This window comes from Phyllostomus hastatus, unplaced genomic scaffold, assembly GCF_019186645.2.
Source record: "Phyllostomus hastatus isolate PE091 unplaced genomic scaffold, TTU_PhHast_1.1 phas_contig_80, whole genome shotgun sequence".
Classification (NCBI taxonomy): Eukaryota; Metazoa; Chordata; class Mammalia; order Chiroptera; family Phyllostomidae; genus Phyllostomus; species Phyllostomus hastatus.
In genome coordinates, this window is record NW_025333960.1 from 32528642 (window position 1) to 32551662 (window position 23021).

Genomic DNA, 23021 nt, shown 5'->3' on the forward strand with positions numbered 1-23021 from the left:
AAGACAACTGCACCACATTGAACAGTTACAGAATAAATTAGTCACCAAGTGCTTAAATGCTCAATCTGCTTTGCTCATTTTAATGTCTGAAATAATAAGACTTGGCAATTTTACACAAGTGAATTACATGAACCATTTAATGCTGATACAGTCTGTAGTGATCCACTTCTCTATAAAGTATACTGAACTCTCTTATATACCTTCACAACATTGTTTTTATTCTTTACATTTTCATGGTTGCAGGAATAAAAATAACATTTTGAGATACTTCCAGTTTCTGTTCTACATGTAATGAGCTTGAAAGCTGCCACTCTCTTGACAACAACTAAAACAGCTAGAGAATTGGAAAAATCAAAAACTTTGTTGAATCCCTAAAAGACGCAGGACACAGGGAAAATTGCTGCCCCCACTACCCCCAGCCTGGGGAGACAGACAAGCAAACTCAGGTCATCATGACCTACTGGAGCAAAATCTCACAGTGGAGACCACTGTAGGAGCCAGTGCCACAGTAGTTAAACCTGCACTATAATTAACACATTTCTAATGGTTCAGTGTGGACACAATTAAGAGTTAAAAACTCTCAGAGAGTTTTACTTCCAGGATCTCCGTCAGGTTCTTACAATAAATGTCAGAAATTCCTGATGGCTTGCGGCAGGAGAGGAGAAAAGGAACCATTTTGAAGTACTCCAGAATACCATGTTTTCTTAACGAGGCCTGCCCTCATAGGAAACTAGTTCACCAGAGCCCAGTCTCCTGGGATATTATCAGAACTTAACAGACAGGGATGAAGGGGAACACCCAACTCCAGCCAGCTCTAGCTTCCCTCCTAGGACAAGGGAAGTACTGAACTTATGTCCACTCTAGCCATCCTGTTTCATATGGTGGAGGAGGGGACCGAAAAGCAACTGGGTGATTTACAGACCAGAGGCATAAACTCACAAAAAGACTGTGACCTAATTATAACACTAAAGAATGCCTGCCTTCCACCTGCACCTCATCACCACATTACTAAAGAACTGTTTTCAGCAGATTTTTTTTAAACAAGAGACAACATGTCAGGCTATTAAGAAAAATGTACAAGGCATGCCAAAGGTAAAACACACAATTTGAAGAAACAGAGACCAAGCAACAGAACCAGACATGACAGGGATGATGGGATTATCATGCAGGGAATTTAAACCTACAATGATTAATATGCTATAATGGATAAAATAGACAGCATATAAGAACAGATGGGGACTGTAAGAATGAAACCGGGAAAATGACCAGCAGGTCCAGCTGCCCACCTCCACAAAAGCCAAACTCATGATTCAGGTTCTGGGTGAGAAGGAAAGGAGTTATTCAGAAGTCGACCACCTGAGAAGATGGCAGGCTCATGCCTCCAAAAGCATCTTAGCAGCTCAGACACCCTGGCTAGGTTACAGAGGGGGACCATGGGAAGGGGGGCACTGAGGAAATTCTGATGATGTGCAGTTTCCCCGCTCTGTTCTCGGTGGCCTCACTGTTATCTCCCGTGTGTGTGGTCATGTGGTTCCATCGCTCTGTCTCCAGTTTTACTGCTGATGTTCAGGACCAGGACTGACAGGCAGCACTTCTGCTGCCTGTGATATGAAATGCTGACGCTTGCCCACTTCTCGGAGTCAGGGTTTATCCTTGGTCAGGAAGGAACTGTGACTGCTGATATCTACAAATTACTCATAAGAAAACTTCTAATACATAATTTTCCTATGAGTCTGTTAGAACAACCTATTCTATAAGTATTACTTAATTAACCTATTTTTTTCTCAATCACTGTTGCAAGCAGAGCAATAGAAATTCTAAGGAAAAACCAAAAGAAACGGTAAAGATAGAACAACACTGTAGCAGAAGTGAGAACAACTTTGATGGCTTATTAGCTAGAACACAACTGAGGAAACAATCTCTGAGCTTGAATATGTCTCCATAGGATCCTTAAAAACTGAAAAGGAAAGAGAATAGAGACTGAAAAAATATCGGAGGACTGTGAACAAATCCAAAAGGTGTAACATAGGAGTAAATGGGAATACCAGGAGGAAAAAAAGGTATAAAAAAATGTTTTGAAACAATAATGACTGACAATTTCCCCAAATTATCATTAGACACCAAACCACAGATCCAGGAAGCTCAGAGAACACTCAAGCATAAATGTGAAGAAAATAAAACTTAGGTATATTAATTTAAAGAAATTCAAAGACAGAACGTTTCTGAAAGGAGCTGGGGGGCAGAGCATGGACTGTATTTACAGAGAAACAATGATAAAACTTACATTTGACTTCTTTTCAGCACTGTGTCAGCAAGAAGAGAGTGGAGTATAATACTTAAAGTGGTGAGAGAAAAAATTATCAACCTAGAAATTTAAACCCTGTGAAATTATCTTTCAAAACTGAAGCAGAGAAGAATATCTTACCCTTTGCAATAGTACGATTGGACCAAGAGAGCCGTATGCAAGTGGAATAAGCCAGTCAGAGAAAGGCAAGTACTGTGTGATTTTACTTATATGTAGAATCTAATTAACAAAATAAATAACAAACAAAAAGAAACAGACTCATAGATAGAGAACAAACTGATAGTTGTCAGAGGTGAGAGGAAGAGGAGTTGCAGGTCTGCCCCTAAAACATGGAGTGATTCAGAAAAAAAACAAAAAAACCTCATAACCACAGATAACAGCATGATGCCTACCACAGAGGAAGACCAGTGGAGGTGGGAGGGTAAAAGGAGATAAATGGTGATGGAAGGACACTTGACTTGGGGTGCTGAACACACAATACAATTATAGATGATGTATTACAGAATTGTACACCTGAAACCTATATGATTTTACTGACCATTGTCACCCAAATGAAGTCAGTAAAAATAAATAAATAAATAAAATTTAAAAAAATGAAGCAGAATCAGGCTTTCTCAGACCAACAAAAGTAAAGCAGAAAGGACACAAATTATTCATATCAGAAATAAAACATGGGACATACAGGTTCTATGGGCATTAAAAAGATGATAAAGGAAGATTAGAAACAATTCTATACCCACAAATTTAATAGCCTAGATGAAATGGACAAATTCCTAGAAAGACCCAATTTGCAAAAATTAATACACAAAGAAATAAACAATCTAAATAGCTCTACTTTATTAAAGGAATTGAATTGGTAATAAATAACCTTCCAAAATAGAAAGCACCTGTCCCAGAAAGGTTCACAGGTAAATTCTACCATTCATTTAAAAAATAAATTATTTCAATTTTCTACATTCTCTTTAAGAGCACAGACACTCTTAGTTTATTCTAACACCAAAAACAGACAAAAACATTATAAAAAAATTACAGACCATTATTGCTCATGAACATAGATACAAATATTCTTCCCAAAATACTAGCAAATTTAATCCAACAATGAATGTATAAAAATAATTACACATCACAACCAAGTGGGATTTGTCCCAGGTGTGCAACGCTGGTTCAACATTCAAAAGTCAATGAATGCAATTCATCCCATTAGGAGGCTAAAATAGAAAAATTACAGAATCATATCAATAGAAAAAGCATTTTACAAAAATACAACACCCATTTGTAATAAAAACTCTCAGTAAACTAGGAATAGATCAGAACACCTTCAACTTGATAAAGAATATCTACAAAAACCCAAAGCAAATATTTTACTTAATGGTGAGAAACTCAAAGGTGTTCCACTAAAATTGGATACAAGGCAGGAATAGTGAGTATCTCACCACTCCTTTTCAACATTGTACTAGAAGTTCTAACTGATACAATACAACAATAAAAGGAAACAAAAGGTGTACATATTGGAAAGGGAGAAAGAGAATGTCTTTATATGCAGATGAGTACGTCAAAAGATGACAAAATTCAAAAAAAATGACTAAAAACCTAAAACTAATAAGTAATTACAAGGGTGTAGGATATAAGGTTACTATAGAAAAGCCAACCCCTTTTCTATATAACAGCAGTGAACAAATGGAATTTGAAACTAAAAACAAAATACCATTTCCATTAGCGCTCAAAGAAATAAAATATTTATATAATTCAAACTAAATATGTATGTGAGCTATATGAGGAAAACTACAAAATTCTGATTAATGAAAGCAAAGAAGAATTAAATAGATGGTGAGATATTCCATGCTCATGAATAGGAAGACTCAATATTGTCAAGATGTCAGTTTTTTCCAAGTTGATCTGTAGATTTAATACAATCCTAATCAAAATCCCAGCAAGTTATTTTGTGGATATCAAAAAAAAAAACTTGTTCTAAAGTTTATATGGAGAGACAAAAGATCCAGAATAGCCAACACAATATTGGAGTAGAAAAACAAAGTGGGAAAACTGACATTACTTGACTTCCAGACTTGCCAACAACCTACAGTACTGAAGACATCGTGCTGTTCGTGAAAGGGTAGGGAAATAGAACAATGGGGCATAATAAAGACCCCAGAAATCGACCAACAGAGAGTCTGCTAATCTTTGATGCAACACCAAGGGCAAACAAATAAAGCAAATACAGTATTTTAAACAGTGTTGGAAAAACTGGACATCCACCTGCAAAAAGAAAAAAGATAAAAAAGAATTGAGACACAGAAATTACACCTTTCACAAAAATTAACACAAAGCAAATCACACACCTAAATGTAAAATGCAAAACTCTAAAATCCCTATAAGTACCTTGGCCATGGTGATGACTTTTTAGCTATGACACCAAAGGTATGCTCCATAAAAAAATTAACAAGCTAGATTTCATTAAAATTTAAAACTTCTGCTCTGAAAAAGATAATGTCAAGAGAATGAGAACAGGAACAGTGAGAGGTGGAGAAAATATTTGCAAAAGACACTTTTAATAAAGGACTGTTATCCAAAATATATGAACTATATTTTTAATTTTTATTTTTCAATTATGGTTGCCATTTAATATTGTTTTATATTAGTTTCAGGTATATAGCATAAAGCATAGTAGTTAGACATTTATGTAATTTACAAAGTGACCCTCCCAATAAGTTTAATGCCCACCAGGCACCACACACAGTTAGAATAATATAATTTACTCTATTACCTATGTTGTACTTTACATCTTGTGACTATTTTGTAACTATGAATTTGTACTTTTTAATCCCTTCAGATTTTTCACCCAGTACCCCAACTTCCTCCCATCTGGTAATCATTAGTTTGTTCTCAGTATTTAGAAGTCTCTGTCTGGTTTGCTCATTTGTTTTGTTTTGTGATTCCACATGTATATGAAATCAGATGCTATTTGTCTTTCTCTGTCTCACTTACTTCACTCAGCATGATGCTCTGTAGGTCCATCCATGTTGTAGAAAATAGTAAAATTTCATTCTTTTTTATGGTTGAGTCATATTACATTGTATACATGTACCACATCTTTATCCAATCATCTATTGATGGGCACTTAGTTTCCTTTCTTGTCTTAGCTATTGTACATAATACTGCAATTAATATAATGGTGCATATATATTTTTGAATTAGTATTTTTTATTTCTTTAGATAAATACCCAGAAGTGGAATTGTTGGGTCATATGGTAGTTCTATTTTTAATTTTTTGAGGAAGCCTCATACTGTTTTTCCATAGTGGCTGCACCAATTTAAAATCCCACCAACAGTGTACAAGGGTTCCCATTTATCCACATCCTTAACAACACTTATTATTTGTTGATTTTTTGATACTAGACATTCTGACAGCTGTATAGTAGTATCTCATTTCAATTTGCATTTCTCTGATGATTAGTAACTTTGGGCATCTTGACATATATCTGTTGACCATTGTATGTCCTCTTTGGAGAAATAGAAATATCTAGGCAGATCTCCCCATGTTTTAATTGGGTTGTTTGTTTGTTTTTATGTTAAGAATCTATGAATTCTTCATAAATTTTGGATATTAACCCCTTATCAGATGTATCATTGGTGAATGTTTTCTTCCATTCAGTAGGTTGTCTTTTCATTTTGGTTTTCTTTGCTGTGCAAAAAGCTTCAGTTTGATGTAGTCCTATTGGTTTATTTTTTCTTCTGTTTCTTTTGCCCAAGGATACGTATCAGAGAAATATTGCTAACAGCAATGTCAGAGTTTACTGCCTATGGTTTTCCCCTAGGAGTTTTATGGGTTTGTGTCTTTTATTTAAGTCTTTAATCCATTTTGAGTTTATTCTTATATATGGTGTGGGAAAGTGGTCTAGTTTCATTTTTTTGTATATATCAGTCCAATTTTCTCAACATCATTTATTGAGTAGACTGTATTTACCCCATATTATGTTCTTGCCTCCTTTGTTATATACTAGTTGTTCAGATAGGTCTTTGTTTATTTCTGGGTTTTCTATTCTGTTCCATTGATCTACATGTCTGTTTTTATGCCAGTATCCAGGTGGATTGATCACTATAGTCTTATAGTTTGACATCAGGCTCATACATCCTTCTTTGTTCTTTCTCAGGATTGCTGGCTGTTATGTTCTTTTGAGGTTCCATATAAATTTTAAGATTATTTGTCCTAGATCTGTGAAAAATGTTATTGGTATTTTGGTAGGGATTGTATTGGATCTATACTTTGCTTTGAGTTGTATGGACATCTGTAATGGTCTTTATTCTTTTAACTCATGAGCACCAGCACAGTTTATGCTTCTATTTATTTGTATCTTCTTTTTTGTCTAAAATGTTTTATAATTTTCTGAGTATAGGTCTCTTTACTTCTTGGTTAAATTTATTTCTAGAAAATGTTCTTTGATGCAATTTTAAGTAGGATTGTTTTCTTAATTTTTCTTTCTGATAATTTGCTGTTTGTGTATAAAAGTGGAACCAATTTCTGAATGTTAATTTTTGTATCCTCTTACTTCACAAGTTCATTTATCAGTTCTAATAGTTTTGGGTGGAATCTTTATAATCCTTTTTATATAGTATTGTATCACCTGCCAAGTATGACAGTTTACTTCTTCCTTCCCTATTTGGATGCCTTTTATTTCTTCTTCTTGTCTGATTGCTGTGGCTAGAACTCCCAATACTGTGTGGAACAAGAGTGATGAAAGTGGACATGCCTGTCTTGTCCCTGACTTTAAGGAAAACACTTTTAGCTTTTCCTTGTTGAGTATGATGTTTGCTATGGATTTGTCATATATGGCCTTTATTAAATTGAGATGTCATCTATCCATTCATATGTGCTGAGAGTTTTAATCATAAATTGGTGCTAGATTTTATCAAATGTTCTTTCTGCATCTGTTGATATGATTATATGATTTTCATTCTTCATTTTGTTAATGAAGCATAGCATGTTAATAGATGTGCAGATATTGAACCAATGCTGCATAGCAGGTATAACTACCACTTGATCATGATGTATAATCTTTTTAGTGTATTGCTGGCTTCAGTTTATTAATACTTTGTTGAAGATTTTTATATTTATGTTGTTCAGAGTTATTGATTTCTAATTTTCTTTTATCTAATGTCTTTTTGGGGTTTTGGAATCAGTATAATGCTGGCTTTGTAAAAGGAGATTGAGAGACTTTTCTCCTCTTGAATTTTCTGGAATAGTTTCAGAAGAATAGGTGTTAATTCTTTCTTGAATGTTTTGTACAATTTTACCTGTGAAGCTATCCAGTCTATTACTTAAGTTTTGGGGGGGAGCTTTGGATTATTGAATCAATTTTGTTAAGGTAATCAGTCTGTTTAGATATTTTGTTTTTCTTGATTCAGTTTTAGAAGATTGTATGTTGATAGGAACTTCCTCATATCTACTATATTATCCAATTTCTTCGCATATACTTATGTGGTATTTTCTTATAACATTTTGTATTTCTGTGGTGTCAGTTGTCACTTCTCTTTCATTTTCTATTTTGTTTAATTAGGCCTTTTCTGTTTCAATGAGTCTCTTTAAAGGTTTATTCATCTTGTATATCTTTTCACAGAATCAACACTTATTGTCATTGATCTTTTGTATTTGAACTTTATATTTTTTGCTCTCATATTTGTTATTACCTTTCTTCTACTTACATTGGCTTTGTGTATCGTCTTTTTCTAGTTCCCTTAGATATGATGTTAAATTGTTTATCTGAGTTTTTTCTTGTTAATTGAGGTAAGCCTGTATTGCTATGAATTTCTCTCCTAAGACTATTTTTGCTGTGCCCAATAGATTTGAGATTGTCTTATGTTTATTTTCATTTTGATTTTTTCCTTTATATCATTGTTAACCAATTCCATGTTTAGTGTCATGTTATTTAGTGGTCATGTGTTTGTGCGTGTGTTTTTTTTAATTTTTATTTTTTGTCATTGAATTTCAGGTTTATACCATTATGGTCAGAGAAGATGCTTGATGATTTCAGTCTTCTTAAATTTATGGAGACTTGTTCTGCAGCATAACACATGGTTCATCCTAGAATATGTTCTATGTAAATATACTTTAAAAGAATGTATATTCTTCTTTTGTAAAATGCTTGAAAAATATCAATTAAATTTATCTGGGCTAAAGTGTCATTTGAAGCCACTGTTTGATTTTGTTGTTGTTTATTTTCTGTCTGGAGGATCCATCTATTGATGTCAATGCATTATTGTTGATCTCTCCCTTCATGTTTGTCAGTACTTGCTTTATATACTTAGGTGCTCTGATGTTGGGCGCAAAATATTTACAAGGGTTATGGTATATCTTCTTGTTGGATGGATCCCTTTATTATTATGAAATTTCCTTTTTTCTTTCTTTGTATAGCTTTTGTTTTAAAATTCATTTTGTCTGATAAAAGTATTGCTACACCAGCTTTTTTCCCACTTGTAAGAAATATTTTTCCATCCTTTTGCTTGTATTCTATGTGTGTCTTTCAATTTGAAATAGGTCTCTTATAGACAGCATGTGTATGGGTCTTGTTTCTTATCTTTTTTCGTCACCCTCTGTCTTTTGACTGGAATATTAAATCCATTTACATTTAAAGTGATTATTGATAGGTATGTAGTTATTGCCATTTTATTGTTCATACTTATGTTGTTTTTCCCTTCTTCATAAAGAAGTTCCTTTAGTATTTCTTGTAATACTGGTTTGGTGGTAATGAACTCCTTTAGCTTTTTATTGTCTGGGAAAGTCTTTATCTCTCCTTCAATTTTAAATGATAAAATTGCTAGATAGTGTAGTTTTGGTTGTAGGTCCTTGCATTTCATCACTTAAAAAATTTACGCAAGTCCCTCTGTCCTGCAAGAGTTACACTTGATGTTGTCCCAGAGGTCCCTCAAAGTACCTACATTTTTTATTTTATTTCTATCCTCACCCAAGGACACTTTTTCCTTCCTTTAGGGACAGATGAAAAGAGAGATAGAGGACAACATTTATGTACAAGAGAAAATGCACATCTATGTGCATTCATTAACTGGTGGGAGTACAAAGTGGTACAGCCTCCTAGGATGACAGTTTTCCAGTGTCTTAGAAAACTAAACATAGTCTTACTACACAGTCCAGTAATAGTATCCTTGGTATTTTCCCAAAGAAGTTGACAACTTATGTACATAAAAACCCAGCACATGGGTGTTTATATCAACTTTATTCATAATTATCAAAACTTGGAAGCAACCCAAGATGGGCTTTAAAAAGTGAATAGATAAATAAATTGTGGTACATCTAGACAATGAAATATTATGCAGTACCGAAAAGAAATGAGCTATGAAGCTATGGAAAGACATGGAAGAAACTTAATTACATATTGCTGTGAAAAAAGCCAATGTGAAAAGGCTAGTATTATTTTAATTGACCGATTGGAAAATGAAAGCTTTAGAGAAAGTAAAAATATAAAGATCAGTGATTGCCAGCAACTGCCAGGTGGGGGTTTGATGAATATGAGGACCACAGAGGATGCAGGAGGCATTGAAAATAGTCTGTATAAAACTGTAATGATGGGTGCATGTCATTAGACATTCATTCAAACCCATAGAATGCACAACACCTAGAGTAAACTGTATTGTAACTGATGGACTTTGGGTGGTGATGGTGTATCAGTGCAGGCTCATTAATTGTGACAAATGTGTCACGATGGTGGGGGAGTGCTGATAATGGTGGAGTTTATGTGTGTGGGGGGCGGGGAGTACACAGGATATCCCTGCATGCTCTTAGTTTTTCTGTGAACTTAAAACTGCTCTAACAAATTAATTTAATAAAGCAATTTGAAGAAATTATATGGAATGAATATACTTGCTCTTAGAACCATGGACAAAATTGAACAACTATTTTGCCTACCACACAAGGTTATGATTGGCTATCAAAATGCCAGTTTATTAAGTCAACTTGGATTTTTGTCTGTGGTTGAGAAAGACTCTTGGGTATCACAGGAAAGTTTGAGGAACTTTCCATAAATCTTCTTTCAGCTATTAACTATAAATCATTTCAAATTAGAAAGCTACCTTAATGTTACATTTTTACAGAATGTTATGTTACTATACTTTTATGGAACAGAAAATGTTTTTTTTAAGAGATAAGCAGACAGAGTTTTTACTAATTATCAAGCACTGTTTAATGCAGCTTAAGGTGATACTGCATATAAGTCTGTTTTCTAGCTCAGCAGAATATATCAAAGAGGGAATAAGTGTGGTGTAAATGACATCCCTGTGCCTTAGTATAAAGAAGATCGTTAGAGTTAAGAAATAAAATGTCTTCCTTATAAATTGCATAAGATCATTTTCTTCTATCACAACACTCAAAGACTGCTTTTTCATACTGGATAGACTTACTTTGAATCAAACACATTTTAATGTAAGCTACAATTTGTACTTGCTTCTCTGGGGTGAGATTTCTTTACTGTGGATGATCTTTACAAGTGTACACTCTTCTCTGTTCACCAGAAGGTGAATCTGTGCAAAGAAAATGAAATTACCTCAGAAAGAACTCAAAAGCACTCCAAATAGCTTTGTATTAGCTCTAAATAAAGGTTTCCTAGGATCACCAAAAATTTAGACTCTCCAGGTTGTAGGGTAGACAGCTTCCTATGCAACTGGATGTCTGTAATAACAATAGGCATCCCAATAAAAAAGCATCTTTCTAAAATTCCTACCATTGCTTCTCTGATTGAGTAGTTAAGCTTCTGTATTGCCAAGAAAATATGACCACTTATTTAATATTTTTGCAGGAACTATATTGCATGTTTCCAGGCAGAGTAGAAGCTGGAAGAGATGAAAGGATCTGAGAAAGGATTCAGGAAGCTACTGAGCAGTGACAGAAATTTTGTTTGAGAAGGAGAGAGAGGTCATCGACAACTCAGGTTGTGTGAGGGCATTTCAGTTACAAAAGGAAAATCAGGAGCCTATTGCTGGCTCTAAATGGCAAATGGAAATGATTTAAGGGAATGTGATTTTATTTCATTGCATTGAGACATAGTAGTTATTAAAAAGAAATAACAACCTTGCTCTATGGTTACACCAATTTATGACCTACTACCCTTTTTCTCAAGAAACTTTGAATTCACAAGCATATACAGAGTTAAAACTAATGACAAAAGAATATAAGAGAATTGCGCATGTCACTCTATAATTAATGAAAAATGTATAGTGCAGAACATGTGGCCTGACTTCGTTATGTGGTGGCAAAATCAGGGCAGGCTTTAGGGAAGTGGCATTCCTTTTGGCTCCTCTTAGAAAGTCAGTAACTGTTGCAGCTAAAAATAAAAGAAGAATAAACAGAAGAAATGCATTTTAAATTAATATTCAAATGATCTTGAAATATTCAAGTTGAGCTACTGTGAGCATCAGTAATTACACCAAAAAATGAGTAAATGTTATAATTATAACTGCAGTAAAAAATTATCCAGCAGTTTCAGGAAGAGGTTCTGCACCGCATATTGATCAGCAGTTATAGGGCTTGTCTGAAGGCTGCAAGCAACCTGAAGAGAACATAAATTCAGTTTGTTCCAGCAGCTGACTCACAAGACCCTCTAAGTAGCTAGCTTCATGAATACAGGCCCCTACTGTTTACATCAAATCTAATGATCTTATATTAATACATTTCCTGGATTATACCGTGGAGAGAAAGACTGCTCTCCATAGTTCTCTAAATTTCTCAATTCAAACCACTTAGCTAAAGGAAGTTTGGGTTAGAATCACTTTCTTCATTTATTCGCCCCAACCCAATTCTAAAATCATGTTAATCTCATTGCAAATATTATGTCTAGGGTTATAAATTTAGACTTACAGTAGTGATTGGGAGAAAGGAGAACTCGACTGCCTGTTCCTCTTCCTCTATATACTTCTGTTTTTTGCAGCTTGACCTAACCCAGATCCAGAGATTCACCCCAATCCCTAGACACAACCATGGCCTTAAACATACCTCAGCTGGCTCCTGGTAATCTCTGCCTATCCTCACCACCATGGCTTTCTTTAGACAGATGGTGATGGTTTCCTATAAGGTGAAGTTCAAACTCCTCAGCATTGCCTTCCAGGTTCTCTGCTATCAAACATACAAATACCTCATGATTTTCTTGCAGAGGCCCTCAAGTCTCATTGATGGCCCCAGGTTACTTTTTCCACATCCTCACTTCCTCCAACCAAAGAAGTCAGCTCCCAATAGCCTCCTCGCACAGTATGCATCTGTGACTGGGTCCTTGATAACCACACACCTGACCAACCCATGTCTTCCGCATCTGAAGACATGGCATCTGAAAATACTTCATCCTCTAATTGACACCTTCTTCTCAACTAATTTATTGAACTCCATCTTGTCTGCCAAGCTCAGATTTTGTATTCTTTTGTAAAAAAACTGCTTCTTAAGTATGTTTTCAGTCCCAACCTACCTACCACACTGCAGTGTGTATGAAGTTGAATACATATTTATTGAGTGAATAGATGGGGAAATGAGCAATTGAATTATTGAGTCTCAGGACAGCAGAGGACTCAGAGATTCTTGGAAATTTAAATGTCTAATAATAAACATTGATGAATTGAGAAAATTTTCTTTTTATATTTTACAATTGTTAGGCTGATTTAATGCAACATAACTATAAAATTTACTTATTTTTGCTGGGATTTTAATGGAGCTTATAATCTAGTGGAAGGGAAGAAAATAAACAAGTAAACACTCAAATAAACAAGATGATTTATCTTTAATTTTGCTACAGATATATTATACATGTTATATATTACTAGTTATTGATGATTCTAAATTATGCAGTAGAATACAAATATGAATCTTTTCCCCAACCACTGTTTTCAGTGCTGCTCTGCTAAATCTTCCTTTCCTGTCCTTTACTGACATCTTGGGCAGAAACCATAACTTTCCAGTTGATCTAGCTATAAAAACTCAAGCCATTTTAAAACTTTAATCTTAAACTCAATTTATATTCTGTTTTCTTCCCTTTCCCCAGTATGATTTTGAGCTAGTGATCTGGCTGCAAAGAAAAGAGGAGGCATATGTACAGTATGGCTGTGAGACCTCAGCCTATCCTGCTGCTGAAGTTCCTTCAACGGGGGGCAGTCTCCTTAGATGTTGTGGCTCAATCCTGAATACCTATTCAAGTGTTCAGTGACAATTTCTCATTTTTGCATGGTGAAGAAGCCTGCTCCCTTTCCTGGTCCTTCCATTTCTTTCTAATTTTCTCCTTGGCTCATTAGGCACAGGGGCAGCTCTCAAGCTCACTGCCTAGGTAGACATTCACAGAATGAGCCCCACTGTAGGAAGAGTACCTTGGAGACTCATTGACTTCTGGGAGGGCAAAGGGGTGAACCAGGTGAATCTCTTCCACATTAAACACGGTACTCTCTTTAAAACCAATCACATCCATACTTTCTCTCATCCAAACTTGCCCCCCTCTACTGTATCACCTTTTTGGGTCTTAATCCCAGTCTCATCTAGTCTTTGCATGCAGGAAAAAAGAATATCTTATCATATAAGTATATGTTAAAATATTTTTATCTTGCATTCTACAGTTACTTCAAGCTGGAATGCTCTTGATCTGCTTGGCAATCTTTTCTTCTGAGATTAGGGCTTTAGTTCTCAAAGGGTAAATACCAGGAAATGTCCAGGTCATCACCTCTATTTTTTTTTCCATCTTTTGAAGTGAGCAAAGTGTAAATTTCTTTTCAGTGTTACTATTTGCATGTTTGTCACCATGGTGACAGTAATCCAAGACAAAAAGATAACAATGGATGCAGACAAGAGATAAAGAATGATTTAAGACCATAACTGCATGAAGGTAATTATGGGTGTCTCATCCAGCCCCACACCACAACCCCTAACTGCCTAGCCCCATAAAGATGTCTTGCTTTAGATAGCCAGCTTGGGAATAAGAATCTTCGTGGTATTTGGAGAAACTTTCTATTTTCTTGGACACTTTCATCTTTGGAGATGATAAATGTCCAACAACCTGCCTGATAACAAATCCAAGTAAATGGTAAAATCCTGAGTCATCACAGTGAAGCTGAGTGTGTTGAGATTTAGTCCTAGCCAAAAAGCCTGGCTTCCCACCCATACCGCTGCTCCTGGGCTGCCTCAGGTAGGCATGCACACCTGTGCCATTTGCTTGTGGTCAGACTCGTGACTGCTTTACCAAATTCATTGTTTCTGGCGCATGAGACAGATAACAATTAACTTTTTTAACAGTGGCCATGGACTACATTAAAATACAGTTTTCATGTCTAAAACTGCTTCAGAGAGAGAAGGGATGACTTTGGAAGCAATGAAATGTGTTTGTTTCTCTTACATTTTCTATTGTTTCTTTGGATCTTGTTTTTTTCTATGATCATTTTTGAGAAAAGTGACATTGTGTCTACCAACAGAGGAAGTAAAATGACTAAAATGAAATGTTAGTTGCATATATGTTAGCTACATGTCAGAATTATCCAAGGTAGAAAAACTTTTTCCCTTCAACTGCATGAAAAATTAAACTAAAAGCAAGTACCTTTGCCTAACTTCTAAAATAATAGCAATGTTATAGACTAGCACTGAGTATTATGCATTTTTAGAGGTTTATTAAGTAATTTAAACAATTGAAGTCAAAGTTGACATAGAAAAACAATGAGAGGACACTGTTGAGTGATTAATTTTCCATGTTCATTTGAAAATAAGATATCTAAATAGATGAAATATATCAAAATAACATTTGTTCAGGGAGTTTCAATGCCCAGCACACATTCAAATGTTTCTTTTATTTAAATTAACATCTATATCATTCTGTCTACATGTTTTGCTTACTTTGATGTGTTTATAAATATTAATGTGTTTAATCTTTACATCAATCACATGAATGAGGTATTATTATTATCATGCTCATTTTACAAAATAAGACACAGAGGCACTCACTGACTGGTAAACCATTGCCAGGGTTCACCCAGTAAGGAAAGCATGTAAACTGGCCTTGAATGAGGCTAGGGCAGCTGAGAGATGCAGGCTCTGTGTTGCTCCACTAGGTCACAAGGAGACCAACCCCTGAGCCTATTGGAGTGTGTGGGGAGCTCATGCGCTGTGATGGCAGACAGATGTCAGTTTCAATGATGGCTCTGCCACATGTAGGATGTTTGATCTTGGGTAAGACCCTGTAGTGCTTCATTATCTGTATGCCATTTAATTCAAAGTGTTGAGGGGAGGTTATAAATATGTAGTGCAGGTAAGAGAAAGCACTTAGAATCTTGCTCAGCACTCAAAAGCACTCAAAAGTATCACATATTAATATTTCTATTGGATAATAATAAAGAACGTGAAATGTGCCAGTTACTACCACCAGTTTGGTCCAAGCATTCACATCTCTCCCCTAGACTACTGCTCTTGACTTTGAGTCTGATTTCCCACCTCCAATCCTACCTCTAGCCCAAGAAGCATTCTGTTTAAACTGAGCTGGAAATTGGATGCTATCTGTGCAAGTTTAAACCCTTCAGTGATTTCCACAATTCCTGTGTTAAAATAGGCAGAGTTTACGTAGATCACAGGGCTCGCAGGGTCTGGTCCTCTCACAAATCAGCCCCATCTCTATCATTCTCTTCCACATACCTCATGGTTAAAGTCAGAAAGACTGACCAAAAAAGTCACAATCTCAATAGTATGTATCAATTCCACAGGCATTTATTGAATGCCAGTGTAAGTTTCAGGTGCCAAGTCAGGGAGCACAACATGGGAAAAGCCAGACATCCTTTCCCATACATGTAAACATGAACAGACATGCGCACAACGTCTATTCATATGGCTCCACCTTCTTTCCTCCTCAGGCTAGCTTCCTCTCAATGTCTGCCTTCACACCACAGTCTCCTCTTTCAGTGAGTCCTGCAGTGGATTCATTGTGATTTTTGCCATATCCCTACCACTGTAACTATTCTCACTCAGATCATAAATGACATCTGTCTCAGATTCTGATAGTTGTGTTTATAATACCCCTTTATCCATTTCCTCCCTTCCTCCCTTCCTTTCCTTCTTTCTTTTCCATTTTCTTTTCTTTTTTCAGGGGGTGAGAGAGAGGGGGGAATATGTTTAGGACAATAATGTAGCCAACTTCATTTTAAAAATTACCCACATGTTTTTTGCAGCTTAAAGACTGTGATTGTCAGTCTACAGAGCACTGCTGGAAAAGATGTGTTTTCCTTATTAAAAAAGTGCTGCACTTTCCTCTGTGTTATTCTCCTTTTCTACTTAAAACATAGATGAGAAGCTGGAGATAGAGGAGCCGTCTTGTGGATACAATATGACCATGAAGATGAAAAACCATAGGCAGAGAAAAGAAAAATGGAAAAGACCTGAGACTCTGGTGAGGTGGTGAATTCCCTGCAGAACTCCTGAAACTTCCTGTTTCTGGACATCGTTATGTGAGCAACAGGTTTCTGCATTTTGTTGCCAGACACACTCTGTAATTGGTACAGAGTCCCAATAACCAAGTGTAATGGTTAATGTTTGCTTTTTATTTCTGAAATACTTTCATGTATTTGATTCTGTTGATAATTTTTTACTTTAATCCCTTTCTACACCTGGTGTGTGTGTTACCACTTCTTCCTTGCTCTTTCCTTCTATCTTCCTATGACTTCTTCTTCTTGGTCATTTTCTATGTTCCTGTTCTTCTAATTGTCTGTTATATGTTGACACTTCTCATTTTTTTAATGTGACCTTTCAGTTTCTCCTTGCACATTCTATCTAAAAGATGCCATCTACTTCTGCACTGCACTACAAACTGTACATGTGAAACTCAAAATCTTTGTGCCCCTGGTCCAAAGCTCTTTTCTTAACTCTAAACTTAAATAACAAATGGCCTACATAACATTTATACCTGGTATTCCACAGTGATTTTAAACTCGGGGCTTCTAAAACTGATGTCAAAATATCAACTTCTGGCCACAGTTCTGGAAAGAATTACCTTCATGTGTACCTTCATTACGTTATGTGCTTTTTATTGAAGCATTCACCAGATTTACAGTAGCCTTTTATTATAGCATTTACCAGATTTACAATTTATGGCACATATAACAAAAAATGCAACTCAGCATGGCTTAAACAAAAGGAAATTTGTTATCCCCATAACAAGTAGCTTTAAAGTTGGGAGCTCCAGATTGAGCTAATTTAGCAGGTCAATAATGATATCTAGAGCCTTTGTCATTCCAATCATTCTATTATGCCATCTTTGCTGTGTCACTAGATGATTGACACAGGCTTAGGCGTTGCATCCAAGCATGTAGAAGTTTAGAAGAAGAAGAGAACATCTTTGCATCTGTGACTCTTTAAGAGCCAAGAATATTTTCACAGAAGCTGCCAAGCAGGCTCACCTTCATTACCCAGATTGTAAATCCTGTTCTCTTCTAAAGGCAGTATAAGAAAGGAGGGCGGGGGAGGGGTTGCTTTTACCCCAGCCTCCTCTGACTGAATCCTGGCTATTCAGTTTCTCTTTCTAAGATAGCCCTTTTTTAACCAATCTTTTCTCTTTTGTACCAGACATTCAGTTTGCCTTGTCTCACCCAGAACTTCAGTCTGTTTTAGCAGTACTTGTAATGATGAGCTTAAATATTTATTTGTTTATTTGTTTCTCCACTAGATCCAGTGTATCAGGAAGTCCCACTGGCCCCAATGTACTGGGAAGGCAGACTATGTCTGTTTGTCCACAGCTGTGTTAGCACTGTTAGAAGAATGCCTGGCACAGAGTATCAACACACAATAAACATTCATTAAACAAGTGGATTAACACAGAGGAATGAGTGGTTTGATTCCATATAGGAAAAAAAAATAGATTATCCATTCAGATAATTGTGGCTTATAGAAAGAGACCAAGTTCTATCTTGATTGTGTATTGGTGATGCCAAGCACGTCTCATATTGGGAAGGCACATAAGTAAATTTTAAAATTTATCTATGTTTACCAAAAAAGGCTGCTGAAAAATAGTAAAGACAGTATAGTGAAGATCACACTGCGGCAAAAATAAATATTTTTTTCAATTAAAAATTTTATGTGCTGCGTTGGAGCCATGCACTTACATTCTAAAATGTAACATTCCAACATAGAAAAAACTTCTATCTTGGGAAAACTGCTAAAAGTGGCTCACAGTTCCACTAGAAAGTAATCATTTTACTATAAAGTAATAATGACAATAACAAATATAATTCAAATAACCACTAGCATATATTAGCATGCATGTAACATGTAACAGAGTACATAGTATTTTCATTACCGTTATCTTTCTTAGATTAAATTTCTTTTTTGCTAAGAATAATGTGCTCTCATTCCAACACTTTAAAATGCATATTCTTGTATAAATGTATTTGCATAAATGAAATACACACACTCACACACTCACAAATGCATATGCAAACTTAGATAAAGTATGTATCATTTATCAGTAGCCGGAAAAGTGATATGTTGGTATGCTAGTCTGCATAACTATTGTTTTCTTCTATTGATGGTTCTTGCCCTTTTTAAAAGTCCTTGGAATCTCACTCCGCATTTCTCTGACACACACAAAAACACGAGTTTTTTATTTCTGACAGATGTTTCACAATGTTTACACTTTGATTGTTGTAAAATACTTAATGAATATAAGTTAGGTGACTATTCTCATGCAAATGTTTAAGCACGTAAACAAACCAATACTTATGTAAAGTATAATTTTACTTTAAATTATTAGAAATTTCTTATTGGAAGTTCCGTTTGCCAAAGGGATTCTGACAGGCATTGGCAAGCTAATGCACATTAACCATAATTCATAACTGCACAGGGAAAGCACAAAATGACATTTTCTTCTAACTTTAGACTAAAGGATTTCTTTTCCTAGAGTCTCACCATCACCATAGGCCAGTTTGGGATTCTTAAAAGTGTGTTGAGTGAAAGGAGCAACGTGTTTTCCACTTCCTTAGTAACTGCACATTCTCAAAGGGCATCCTCTGGCTCTTGGTTAATGTGAGGATGATCACTGAGCTTCCTGTTGTTCTCCTGTTGGGTGAGCAGGGGCCCCCACAGCCAGTGTTCAGTTGGTTGCGGTGGAACTTAATCATAGGAACCGCAATCTTAGGAGAATGAACAGCTTTCTTCAAGTTTAATGCTTGGGAGTTGGTTCTCTTTAAGTGTGTGGAGAAAAAGTTTGAAATGACAATTCTTCCCTCTTTTCTCTCATTTACCATTCATTCTGTGTGGGTGAGTGGGGGATAGGGAACAATAAATTGCACTACTCAGAGATGTAGGCTTAGCCATTTTGGGGGCAGCTGTGTCAATAAAGTACGCACATAGCATCAATTTCCCATTACACGCATCATTCAGAGTCATATATTACTCAGTAAAAAGGAAAAAAGGGAGACCAAAATCTAAAATGAAAAGAGAAATTGAAGTACAACCAGAGCAAGTAGCAGCTGAGCCAACAGCAGCCAGCCCAGTGAAACATTTAGTCAGTTCTCCTGCAAAACAAGCACTTCTGGCATTAATGACCCTCAATGTCACATCCCAGAAAGCTGACGACCAGATGGGGTGCAAGAATGTTGGAAACAAATTTTTCTTGCTATTCACATGTAATTGGAAATAAATATATGACTGCCCCACACATCGCCCTGCAGATTGTGATTTAGTTCCAGAGTTTCGAAGTTGAATGTTTCTGTCTGTTTGCATTGACTTTGATGTGGATTTTTCAAAGCAGGTGTGATAGGACAGTCACCATGGGGGTATGTTATCCTTGCAAAAATGAGTATTCTTGAGGTTCAGGTGGGGGGTCCGAATCATTCTCCCACTTCTCTCTGTACCCAAGTGTCATCAACTTCTGCCTGGTTGCTGGCGGGGGCTAACATTGGTTCCCAAATGCCTGCTTCATCAGCCTCAGAACCAACACCCCAAGCATGGTGCCGCTCATTCTGCTTTACTCAGTAGATTTCCAAACAGTTGCAATTACCAATTTATGTTCTAACTGTAAACAGATTCCAGTTTTTATTGTCCTGAGAAGGCTGGCTACGGAAAACATCTTTCTTCAGGAAAGGATTCATTTTTGATGCCTATGCCCCAGAAATGCACACAATGTACTCTACTTATTTAAGGGGATTTCTAAAATTTAAGTTTATAAAGGGGTTTGCAAAATTTGGCAACAGTCGGGGATTATTTCGGCAGATATGTGTATTTTCAGTGTTTCATTTCTTTTCATTTATAACTTTAATATCTCTTTGCCCCAAGGAGTGTTTATTAGCACCCTCGCATGAATAACAAAGAATTACTAAATATCCACTTATTCTCACATTCTCCTTTCCACCCTCCAAAATTAGTGTTGTCATAAATTACATAAACTTTAATGAGTTTATGTGAAAATAATTCTTTTAATTTTATGTATTTTTAATTGTTGTTCAAGAACAGCTGTCTCCATTTTCCTCCCACCACTGTCCTTTGCTCCCCTCAATCCTTCCCTGCTTTGGCTTTGTCCGTGGGCCCTTTATACGTGTTTCTTGAGGACCCTTCCCCTTCTTTCCCCATTATCCCCCTCCCCCCTCCACTCTGGTTACTGTCAGTTTGTCCTTCATGTCAATGTCTCTTGTTATATTTTGCTTGCTTGTTTGTTTTGTTAATTAGGTTCCATTTATAGGTGAGATCATATGGTATTTGTCTTTTCACCGCCTGGCTTATTTGAAAATAATTCTAAGGATTTAAAAATATGCTTTTAGAAAAATATTCTAATGTCCCTTTCTTGCTTTTTCAACTTTATCATTAACTACTGAGATCTCAGCATGACTCAGAGGGTAGGGACTGATCTCTTTTCACACTTACAAGCTGTTTTCCTTCCTTAATCTAGTAATTTAGTTATATATTTTTCTTACTTATTTTCATTAGTATATTTACAACTTCCAAATGACATACCCCTATTACTTAGTTATAAAGTTTTAGAAATGTCTATTGATGTCCCACTTAACCAAAAAGTAACAAAGGAGCCAACCTGCTTACACAGAACCTGGCCATCTCACACCTTCATTGCATTAGTTACATTTTTATTTTCACAGCTATGATTTATATTATGTAACATTTTGTTTTCTCTAAGCCAGCCAGGGATGTCGAACTCATTTTCACCGGGGGCCACATTAGCCTTCAGGTTGCCTCAAAGGGCTGAATGTAATTTTAGGACTGTATAAATGTAACTACTCTTTAACTAGGGGCAAGGAGCTCTACATTCCGCCCTTTGAAGGCAACCGCGAGGCTGATGTGGCCTCCAGTGAAAATGAGTTTGACACCCCTGCTCTAAGCCAGGGGCAGGTCTGGGTTTCCTGGGTCCCAAAGCTTGAACAATTTGGTTCTCTTTAATTAAAGTAACATAAAATTATAATTGAAAAAGTAGGTTATAAACTATTATTTCTATTGACTGAAAATTCACAACAAATTAGAAATGTCAAAGAGCAAATAAATACAAGTTTCCCAAAATTCTAGGGAAATTGCATGTTTTTATTAACTAAGAGTCAGGGACACCTTTATAATACTTCTGTTTCTCTATTGTTTGGCTGCATACTGTTTGATTACCTTTTCAGGTGACAATGATTTTGTAATGTTTTCTACAATCTGAACAAAAAATATAATTCAGTCTTTTGTCTAGAATGGCCAATTGATTTTTTGTAACTAGAAAAGTTTCTTGCAGCTTTATCATTTATGTTTGATATGATATGCACATTTACATTATACTTAAAAAATTTAGCATAATCTTTATCAGGATATTTTTCATAACAAGCTATATGATTTTAGAGTATTTACATTTTCTTACGGCATAATTAAGCACTGGTTCTTAAATAATGAAACCACTTATTAATCTATATGCTGTTTATGTTTTGTCTGCTTCCTCAGTGGTCATTTCTCCCTCAGTTCCATCTACAGTCCTCAGACACCAGGGCAAGACAGGCCTCGGTGCACACTAAGGGACAGTCCAAAGTGGGACTTGCCACACACGCAGGTTTACCGATTTTAGCTTTGACGCTGTGAGTGCTGCAGGCATAGGATTTCTATTTCTATTTCACACGATTCCCATCAAAATTGTTAAAAATGAATGCAGTGAATTTGTAATTGTATATGTTGTATGAATAAGAGAAAACATTCATTTTTGGGTAGATGATGGTGCCAAAGTGTTTTAATAATTGAAAGCGTTTTCCATTAGCCATATGTAGCTCCATTCTTTCAGACATTTTCTCCTTTGTTACCCACGCTGCCTCTAATTTTCAATGTGTCTTTGGAGAAGTTCGAAACCAGTCTACTACTTCTGCCTTTACAGGTGAACTGATTTAAATTTTTTGTGTTGGTCTATGTGCCCTTAGGGTTCTTTCTTCACCTCTGAAGTCGGGTGACATTAACAGGATGTATCTCCAGAGTGACACATAGGTTTTCTCAAGGATATAATTTTCCCTATCAGCTTGTGTATTTTAGTCTTTTCTTCTGAAAATTGTCTTGAGTTATATCTTTGTTTCTCATTCATCATTTGCCTTTCTGCCAAGATACTAATTATGCTTATATTCCCTTGCATTGTCCATTTTCATGTCTCGTTTTAGATCACCAATCCTTTTCAACTCTATTTTTTAATTTTACTTTAATCCCCTGTTCAAGCCTATTTTTATGCTTCTGCCTTTGTTTTCAATAGTGTCCATTGTCCTG